General features: G+C 43.1%; 1 pseudogene; it reads right to left on the bottom strand.

Moving 5' to 3' along the window:
* Nucleotides 1-6,223: 6,223 nt before the first annotated feature.
* LOC133081866 (rho GTPase-activating protein 12-like) lies at nucleotides 6,224-8,869 on the bottom strand (annotated as a pseudogene).
* Between the last annotated feature and the right edge of the window lie 1,686 nt (nucleotides 8,870-10,555).

Genomic DNA, 10,555 nt, shown 5'->3' with positions numbered 1-10,555 from the left:
CTGGGCCCGTGAGCCACAACTACTGAGCCTGCGCGCCTGGAGCCTGTGCTCCGCAGCAAGAGAGGCCGCGATAATGAGAGGCCCGCGCACCACGATGAAGAGTGGTCCCCACTTGCCACAACTAGAGAAAGCCCTCGCACAGAAACGAAGACCCAACACAGCCATAAATAAATAAATAAATAAATAAATAAATAAAACATTAAAAAAAAACATGAATTCAGCATACATTCATTGAATGTCTATTATATGCTAGGTACTGTGATAAGGTTAGGGATAGCATGGCATTGTCCTCTTGGAACTTACATTCTAGTGAGGAAGATCGAGTTTGAATAAATAAATAGACACATCAAACAATTGCAATTGTAGTGGATGCTAAAGAAGGAAATAAACAGTCAGGAGAAAACTTCTATAGCAAGGGTGGGCTGGGAAACCTCTCTAAGGAGGTGACATTTTAGCCGAGAATTAAAAACTGAGAAGGATCCAGCCTTGAGAAAAGCCTAGGAAAGAGCACTGCAGGCAAAAGGAACCACATGGATGAAGACCCTCCAGAGAAGGAAGAGCTCACATAGGAGAAGATGAAATCAATTCAGTGTGTCTAGAGCATAGTGAGCAATGGAGACAGTAGCCCCAGAAGAGCTCTGAGAGGTAGGCAGGGGCTTGATCCTGGAGGACCTTATAAGTCATTGGAAGGAGTTTGGATTTTCTAAGTGAAATGGGAAGCTTTTGAAGGATTTTAAGCAGGAGAGTGACATGATCTGATTTACATTTTTAAAAGATCACCCTGTGATCTTTCCTTACAGCTGTGAGGAAAATCGAATGGAAGGAAATGAGAGGGAACAAGAGGGAACAAGCAGGGAAACCAGATAGGAGCTATGACTTTTGTCTAGGCAGAAGGAGCTGGGTGCCTGGACTTGAGCAGGGAAGGCAGTGACAGTTGAAATGGGGAGAAGTAAAAATGAATGAATTGGGATCTATTTTGCCAAGCACAGGATTGGACATTACAAGCTGCATTAGCCGGGCCATCCACGGAAGGATGCCTTTCTCTACCTCCAGTTTGGGGATTTCTTCCTCAGGAACCCCAGTTGCTCAGGAGCCACAAAGTGACCCCATTGGTTCCTCATATTATCCCAATAAGCTCTGGGAGCGACTATTATAGTTCCCTGGGCTTATCAATGACATATGTTCGGGGACCACAATTTCCATCTCAAACAGGTGTTTCTACATTCTGGGCACATTCCAAATAGTGCGGCCCTGAGGATCTGTGTTCTCATCTCTCCCAGGTGGGTGACATTTAGAATGATTATTGTTCAGCAGCACTCAGACTTCTACTAAATGGTATGGCAGAAGGAAGAACCTTGACTATCAGCGTGATTAGACAGTGGAATGGATTGCCAGAGGAGGTTATGAAGTTTCCTCCAGCCAGACAAGCTGCTGAAATATGAAGACATTATGTACCAACGTGAGCAGCATCTTTATATTCTAAGGGTGGGTAGAGAAAGCAATTCAAGTGACAAGGGGAGTAAGGTGGAAGGACACGGTCAGGTCTAGGTCATGGGTGGCTGCCAAACAATGCAAGCCAGGACTCACAGCCAGGCTGGGCCAGCAGGTGGATGGGGGAGCTAGAATGAATGCCCAGGGAGCTAGTTACCGTGAGTTATGAGGTTGAAGCCAAGGTCTGAATCCAGGGTGTAAAACCAGACTGGAGGACACAGACAAGGCCTGGAGTCTGAATAGACAGGAAAGAGTAATCCTGCAGAGGTCCAAACCAGGCAGAAAGCAGTGTCAGGAGACTCCTGGTCTAATGGTGGTGTTGGTCTTTGGCTGGGCGTCAAGCTAAGAAGAGAGAAATAGGTGGAGATAAAATCAGAGTGGGACAGGCATCTCCTGAATCAGAACAGCTAGGTGGGTCCACATCATAGCTCAGCCAAGGATGTGCCACTGGATCTCAGAAATGGGACTCATCTGCCCTCTGCCTTATTTCGAAGCTTCCCAGAGAGAGGCAGTTTCACAGATTTTTGTGACTTCAGCACAATGCTACGGGCTCTGGGGGATGGGGCCTCGCTGGGTGATCTACTGCCCCTATTTTCTGTAGTCTGTGGACATCCTTTTGACGTGGCAAACAGATTGGAAGTAAAATCAAGTTCACAACATAATCACAAAGAGGAATTTCTCTGACTCTGCCCTTGCCTGTATTTGCCCCTCTTCAAAGCCTTTCACTAATCCAACTATTTCTGTGAGTCTCCCAGAGGTCTGTGACACAAGTTCATTAACGATATCCTTTCACCTCCCCAGTGGCTTCCACCATTTCCTCCTTTCCTTCTCTAGCTCCCTGGGGTGATAATCTGCTGCCAAGACTTCTGATGCCTGTAACAAAGGCATTGATGCATTGAGGTGGCCGCTGCTCGTGCTGTCTCAAAGCTGCTTCCTACCCAACTGGAACTACTAAAGCCAGTGCTTCTGATGTGCCCTGTGTACTCAGTGCCCCACAGAGATTTTAGTGAAATAGTCCTTTAAATTGGTACTTACTCTTACAAAGCCCTCTCTACTTGGGACTCAGGTATGAGTCCCGGGAGGTAGATCAGAAGATAACCAGGGTAGTGGCCTCTGGTGGGTATTGTGTTGTCGTTGTTGTTATTTGGTTTTTGCTGTTCCCAGCAAGCTTTTCCACTCCCCTTCAACTGGTTATAGCCTCTACTCCTGGCCTCAGGGATAAGTATGTGAACTAAAGCTGGCCACTCACAAAACATCCATTCTCTTAGCAACAGTGATTGGACCGAATGATGGGCACATGACCAAAAAAAAAAGGCCATTCAGAAATGTTCCCTGGGATAGATCCATGGACTCTGGGAGATAGAATTTCTCTTTGTGAGGCTTTGCCTGCTGACAGCCATGTCTCTTTCAATATGGAGAAGACCAGTCTGCAAGAAAGGATGAGACAAATGGGGAAAGAGAAGCAGAGAAAAGCAGAGATGAAATATAGACCCAGAGAGTTCTGACAATGTTGAGTCTCCAACCTTGGTTCCTTCCTAGCCTTCTGAACCAAAGCAATCCTTTTTTTTTTTTCTGCTTAAGGTGGGTTGAGTTGGGTTTCTGTTGTTTCTTATTTTTAAATGTCCTGATTAATTACAACCTGAGAGTTATACTCAACATCTTCCCTCCCCCTCAACTCTGAGGTCTAGGAGGGATCTTAGATGTCCATTCTTTCTTCCATTAGGATGACATCTTTCCTGCGCTCCTTCAGCTTCTAAACACATAGTTTCTCAGTGGACCCACCTCCTAGACCCTCCAGACAGAACAATACATATGTGAATCCAAGGGTGAATCCAATTTAGGCTGCTAAGTTAGGCCCCTTCCACATAATCACTCATTTAACAAATATTTATTGAGCTCTTACTATGTGCCAGACACTGTTCTAGGAGCTGAGAATATAGAAGTGAATAAAAGAGACAACATTTCTACCCTCATGAAGCCTGTATTCTGATGATAATTAGATAACAAATAATTACACATATAATTTAATCTCATCAGTGATATGAAGAAAAATGGAGCAGGTTAATAAGATAGGAAGTGATGGGGTAGAGTGCTATTTTAGGCAGTATGTGCTGGGGAGGCCATCCAAGGAGTGAACAGTCGTGAATAAAATGTGGATACGAGTCATGTGGATATTTAGGAGAAACATAGTTTAGGCTAGGGAGACAGGAAGTACGAAGGCCTGGAGGTGCCTGACATGTTCAAAAACAGCAAAGGAGGCCAGTGAAGTAAGGTGAGTTAAAAGGAGGAGTGGTAGGAAATGAGGCCAGAGAGGTAGCCAAGGGCCAATCTGCAGCAGGCCTTGGAGGTTGGGGTAAGAACTTTGTATTTTTCCCTAATTGTGATGAGAAGCTATTAGAGTGTTTTGATCTGGGGATTGGCAGTATCAGATTGACCTTTTACAAGCATCCCTCTGGCTGTGGTGGAGATAATGGATTGTAGGGGGTGAAGCAGGGAGGCAAGACAGGAGATTACTGTGTGAGTCCAAGTAAGAGATGATGGTGGTTTCAACTAGGGTGGCAGCAAGGGAAGCAGTGAAAAGTAGGTGGATTCAGCATCTATTTTTCTTTTTTTATTGGTTTTGTTATGACCAGAAAACAAGTGAGAATTTTTAATCTACAAAGGATGAAAACACAAGACACTGATCTCATTATACATACAATATTACGATAAGCTGATTAGCTGTGGGCTATTAAAACATTTAAGACCACATACACACGTGTACTTTGAAACAAGAAACACAGGACAATTTTAATCTTTGATATGTCATAACTACCAAGAGAAAGAACACTGATTTGAGTCTAATTGTTTTCCTGGCATGCAATCACTATATAGGCCAGGCCAAAAGCATACTGTATATTGTTAAGGACATCTTTAGGCAAATATAAACATTCTCATTTGGGAGCTTTTTCTCCCTACCCAAAACAATCTGCTTTTCTATCGCTGTCAAGTAGCTTGGTTTGTTATCAATTTAACAAGATCACGACAACAAACAACATTTTCACCACAAAAGTCAGGTGAGAGGTTTTTACACAGGTCATACAAAAAATATTTGCTCCCAAGAAAAGCAATCTGTAAATTATAGATGCAACCCTAAGAAAAAGAGTCTTGGTTACAAATCATTCACTTTCAAATACTGATGAAGAAATAAAGAATGGAGGGGTGGGTAGGGGTGGGTGGCAGAGGCACCAACATGGCAGGAAGCACAAAAGGTGTGAAATGAGGAAAACATTTGCCACAGGAAATACTGGATTCAGTTGATTTTTTTTTAAAAATGAGGTATTATAAGAGTGTGCCAGTAAATGCAAAAACAAAACAAAATTAAAAACCAAAATGCACATTTCCAATGGAAAAATCTCTAAACCTCTTATAGTTTTCTTTATTCAGATTAGACATTTCCTATACAGCAGTTAATCTAGAAAAATACATTTAAAAAAATCTTCAGCAGACCATGCTCTCTGTAACAGAACTTTCCAAACCCTGTTTTATTATACAAACCAATCTACAATAGTAGTGTAAAAAGAAATTCTCAAGTTTAGCAATGTCATTTTCAACCTGACATCCATCTAATTTACATATGGGTTTCCACTATTCGTATTGCAGAGTTAGAATTCTGTAATAAATTTTTTCTAATGTATTCTGTACATATTAAATAATCTAAAAGGTTCCTCTTGTAGTGCATTTACTATTTAGCAAGTCTATTCAGCATTTTTCCAGTACCATTTGCATTACAGTGATTTGCCTGTAAATGTAATTAAAATCTAAAAGTACACACAGTTAACTTTCTCAAATAACGGCCTATTTCTGGAGGAAACCTAATATTCACAGAAAAGAATTACCAATATTGTGATTAGAAATGAGGGGTTAGAATGCACTCTGAGACTATATAGCACAATTATATACATAAGCTAAAGGACAGTGAGTCTTTAGCCTGTATTTACATCAAATAATGTTGGTTTCCACAGGGTCATACCAAGAACTCAGTATGGCACTAGATAGAATTAGGATTGTTAGCTACAAGTCAGTGTAGCACAGACAGCCCCCAAATACCCTGAACTGGCTTATGCTAAATTAAAGTCCAGTATATTACAGTGTTTTAAGTACTATTAGTGTGCTGCTGTGCTACTCTGTAAAGACAGCAAGCCTTCATCAAGGGATCGCATCTGGGTTATAATGGGTCCTAGCAATCAGAATGCCACTGTATGCAGAAACCCTGAAAAAAAAAATACACAGGTTTCAAAACAGATATACTTCATTTTGTTTAAAATGCCCAGGAGAGTTTTCAAAATAACTGATAGTAAGTATTGTTCTATAGAGTGATGAACCTATTGAATCATGAGAAGAAATTCTACATTATCCAGTTTGAGGAGAAAAAATGTAGTATTCTTACCAAATTATCCAGTGTATATGACTGGTTAGAATCGCAAGTTTTGATTTTTACTGAAATTCAGAGTATGAAATGCAAACATTCAGGATAAAATTAATTCAAACGTACACACAGTTCTATCAACTTGCAACAAAGCAGCAAATATGAGGGCCTATCACACATCTGGACTCTCCCACTCCTTTCTGATCCCTCAGAAAAGTGCAAAATTAGAGTCACTGCTTGGTCCAAACATAAAATACATCAGGTATAAGGACTTGGAATCTGATGAAATCCGGCTTCTATTCCACAGGTTGTCTTCAGTAAGAGTCAACGTCTGAAGATGGAATTTATCTCGAGAAGAATTAACTCTACAGTCTGATTCTGGTAGACGGTATGAACTGCTATGTTACCAGTCTCTTTCTCTGGCTTTAACAGAGTGGGACCAGACACAATTGCTATACTCTGATATGTCATTCTGTTTTTTTCTCCGTTTTCTATAACTCTTTTGAGATGTCTAAACAGAGTCTGCATTGTGTCCTGATTTGGCTTTGGCAACTGTTTGATTAGATCCTTCACAGCAGAGACACGCTGTCTTGGTTCTTGTTTAACTGCATTAACAAAACCATTAAAATGATCAAATGTAAGGAGAGGTTCTGGTAATTCTCGAAAAAACATTTTCAGTGCTCCAGTGATGACATGAATATCTTCCTATTTACTATCCTTCAAGTCCAATTTCTCATCGTGGTTGACTGCAAACCTCAGCTTCTGGATCACTGCAAGGTTGCCACTAACTCTGTGAGTCCCATTAACATCCAACCCATATTGTTCAACACGTTCAATGCACAATTTCACAAATTTTGGCACTGTGCCATTCTCTCTCTGACACAGATTAGCAAGATTGGCTCCAAATACCTGATCTTTAATATAACCTTTTTCACGAACAGCTTGCGAAGTGGGACGTCGTGTAAGAAACTTCTTTAAGTTTTTCTTGTTTTTTTTCTGTTCTGAAGAATCTATGCTAGATACTTTTGTGGAACGCAATTTCTTCAGATCCTTATTGTCCTTTCTTTATCGTGCTTTTCTATTCCTGGTGAATCTGGTATATCTTCCTCAACTGCTTCATCGGGTTCTACTGTCTGATTACTGATAGTGCTACTAAGAACTTTAAAACCACTCATTGATAACAGCGTCATTATCAAACTGAATCAGCAGTTCTGTTCCTTGACGGGTTTTCAGCTCAAATACATTCTTTTTGCTGGATTTATCCTTTGAAGCCATCTCAATCGTCGCCCCCTTAAGGTCCACCGTGAACTCTGGTTTGGACCGATTACTCCCAAATCAGCTTGTGCTACTTCCTTGACTTCTGGTAAACAGTAAAGATGATCCCTGCAACATGGCCCAAGAAGACAACTAGTTCTTTCGAACCTTTTTCCCATTTTCAATAACTTTTGTTACATTTAATAATCCATATTCCTCTTGACCCTTTGGACTGCTGGCTGTATCTTGGTTCTTTGGTGAAGAGGGAGAAGACTCATTTTCAGAGTAGCAGGGTTTGAGGCAGTTGGAGATTCCTTGTCATTGGTGTCCAACACAATGGTGCTATGTCTCCACTTTGTTAACACTACTGGTTCTTGCAGCCGCCTGTCCAGACTCCTACTTTTCATAATTTCTCTTTGCTGCTGAGATGAGGCATTATACTTTGGCAACTCCCATTCTGACCGAGATCCATCTGCACTGTAGTAATATTGTCTACCTTGATCGTCAACATGCTTGAGCCACTCTTGATCTCCTGGACTTTGGGAATCTCCTTTGCTTATGTTTGTATCTCGAGTCCAACGAGGGGGTTTCCAAGTTCTTTCCTGTGTTCCTCTGTTATAATAATAACAATGCCCTGAACTATCTTTATGAGGTTCCCATTCTCCATTAATCTGAATTGCTGGGCTTCCGGGGATCGGGGGAGAGAGACGACTGGGATATTTTCAGTTCTTGCAGGTTAGCGTAGACAGGAGAACCTGGCCACCCTTGATTTGGAGGTGTTGTCGTCCTTATCTGCTCAGTGGAGCTGCTGCTAAGCTCATCACTGGACTCTGAATCCTGATATATCCGTTCCGAGCCTTCTCCTGCTGAATCACAAGACTGTTCCTGGGAGAAGCCAGCTTTCTCTACGTCCAAGAACTCTGGACCGGGAAAGTGACCAAATAAGCGTGTCCTATTCTGGCCAGAAACTTTGGGAGAATGTGAGTCACTGTTGAACTTTCCATTATTATGGGTCAGGTTCAGGCTGAGGTTGACAGTCTGACCTGGAATATAATTGGATCCAAAATTCTGATTGGCATCACGAATAAGACCTGTTCCTTGAACAGACGGCAATGGCTTTCCAAAACTTGAAAGCTCGGGCAATTTGTTCACATTTTCTGTTGACCTCTGAAGATGGAGACTCTGCATCGTTTTCACAGAATGATTCGGCAGCCCCGCTGTCTGTTGCACAGGCGACATCAGGGCTCTGCGGCCGACCTCCCTCACATACTGGGCAGGCACACAAAACGCTTTGGAGTTCTCATCCAGCTTGACCTGCCACCAGTCATCGCTGGTCTTCTTCACCAGGATGTATCGCTCCCCTTGTTTTATCACGACCTTTCTGTCCTTCGCTTCGCATTCTTAATCATACTCCACTTCAATATACACGTGCCCTGGAACAATCTTCCCACCTCTGTCAGCCGTTTTCTTTCCGCAATATTCACCTCTCAAAAAGGATGCTTTGCCACATTATGACTCTGTGGCTTGTTGGAGCAATATGGCTTAGAAGGAGAACTAAACATCCAGTCTTACGTTTAAACCGAGGGCCCGGTGGCCTCGCGGGGGCCGGCTCCCTCCTGGCCGCTCGGCGGCGGCGGCGGCGGCGGGGAGCCCAGGCGAGCCCGAAGGGCGCTCACTCGGCCGCAGCCGGGCCAGCGCGTCCCCATCAGCATCCATTTTAAAGGCAAAGCCAGTTAAAGCGAGTAAGCTGTGCTGATGAATTGGACATGGAGTGTGAGAGAGGGTCAAGGATGACTCCCAGTGTCTCAGCCTGAGCAACTAGGTTAATCGGGGTGACGTTTTTTGAGATGGGGAAGAATGAGAGAGGCACAGGTTCAGGGATGGGGGAAATCCTCAGTTGAGTTTGGGACCTTTTAAATTTGAGGAGCCTATTAGGTGTCTAAATGCAGATGTGAAGAAGTTTGGAGAAAGGAAATATATATCAAACAAAGGGATGCAAAGTGCTTGGATGGAAAGGGGGAGTTTCGGAGAAGCAAGAAGAGTTCCAGCAACACCCAGGAAGAGCACATCACGCTGCCAAAAATGGAAAGAGAGACCGCCCTGGCGGTCAAGTGGGGAAGACCCCGTGCTCCCAACGCAGGGGGCCCGGGTTCGACCCTTGGTTGGGGAACTACGATCCCACATGCTGCTGCAACCAAGACCTGGCACAGCCAAATTAAAAAAAAAAAAAAATGGAAAGAGAGCAGATACATTTTTTTTTTCTCATTATCTCCCTAACCAGGGCCTGGCAAAAATTCAAGCTATATTAATTGGAGGGGGTTTTGTTACTGTAAATCAAGATAGGTAAAGGGACAGAGACTCTTCTAGCATCATAATCCACCAAAAAGGCATGCCAAGAGAATGTCAATACTGGCGGTGTGGAATGTTCAGCTTTCTCAAAGAGATTCCACCCCGAGGCCAGTCTTTGGTTTCTGCTCTCTCCATCCCCCTCCACTCACAGGACTGGAGAGGCTTCTTCATCTCCATTCAACTTTGGAACTGGATGGAGCTGAGTGACTACCCAATCTAGACACCCACATCAGACAGGGAAGTTCCCAGAGGTCCAGGGAAATGGCGAGAAGAGGCAGGGAAAGTTTTCCCACCGACTGCAAGAGGGGGAGGAGTGCTCCAAAGCATCTAGAACAGAGGTCTTGTGCCCACTGAGGAACTGAGAATTGAGTGGAGTAGTAAGGGGCCACTCAAAATCAACATGTCCTATTGATTCGGATTGGTTAGAATGTGTGATTTAAACGGGGAATAAAGGCCATTTTGTGCATTTTTCTGCACCCCGTGTATATATGGGTGACCAACTAACATGCTCTTTTAATCTCTCTCTTTCTTCCACCCAGGGGTTGCACAAGTATTCAGAGCACATGGAAATACTGAACTCTTTGAGGGCAGGAACCGGCACTTAGTTTAGTAGCTGGCACACAGTAGGCACTCAATAGGTGCTTGCTGAATTTTTTTTAAAAGCTAAAAGAATAATCCAAATAAACTGAGGTGAGAATCAAACCAAAGGGATAAGTGAGCAGAACAGAAGGAGAGGAGAAAAAAGAAAATGCAAATGTGCAGGATAAGGGCCGTCCGGCTGCACTTGGGAGAACAGTAAGGTGCAATAGGAGTAGGGAAATAAAAAGGAAGCAAATTAGAGAGGTTAAACTTATCATTAGAAAAGAAAGGTAGAAAAAGAAAAGAAAAGAAAGGTAGAACTGAGCAAGTTTTGGCTGCCAGCTTTTCTGCCTGACTTCTGCCAACAGGGTGTGCAGTTTTGTTGATGAAGACTTTTTCTTGGCCCTGTGCAGCAATAGATCGACCACAGAAGAAAACTCAGAGTTTCAGCATTCAGAGGTCACAGCCAGGCAG

This window comes from Eubalaena glacialis, chromosome X (assembly GCF_028564815.1).
Source record: "Eubalaena glacialis isolate mEubGla1 chromosome X, mEubGla1.1.hap2.+ XY, whole genome shotgun sequence".
In the NCBI taxonomy this organism is placed as follows: Eukaryota; Metazoa; Chordata; class Mammalia; order Artiodactyla; family Balaenidae; genus Eubalaena; species Eubalaena glacialis.
The sequence above is the reverse complement of the archived record's forward strand: the minus strand, read 5'-3'. Positions and strand labels throughout refer to the sequence as shown.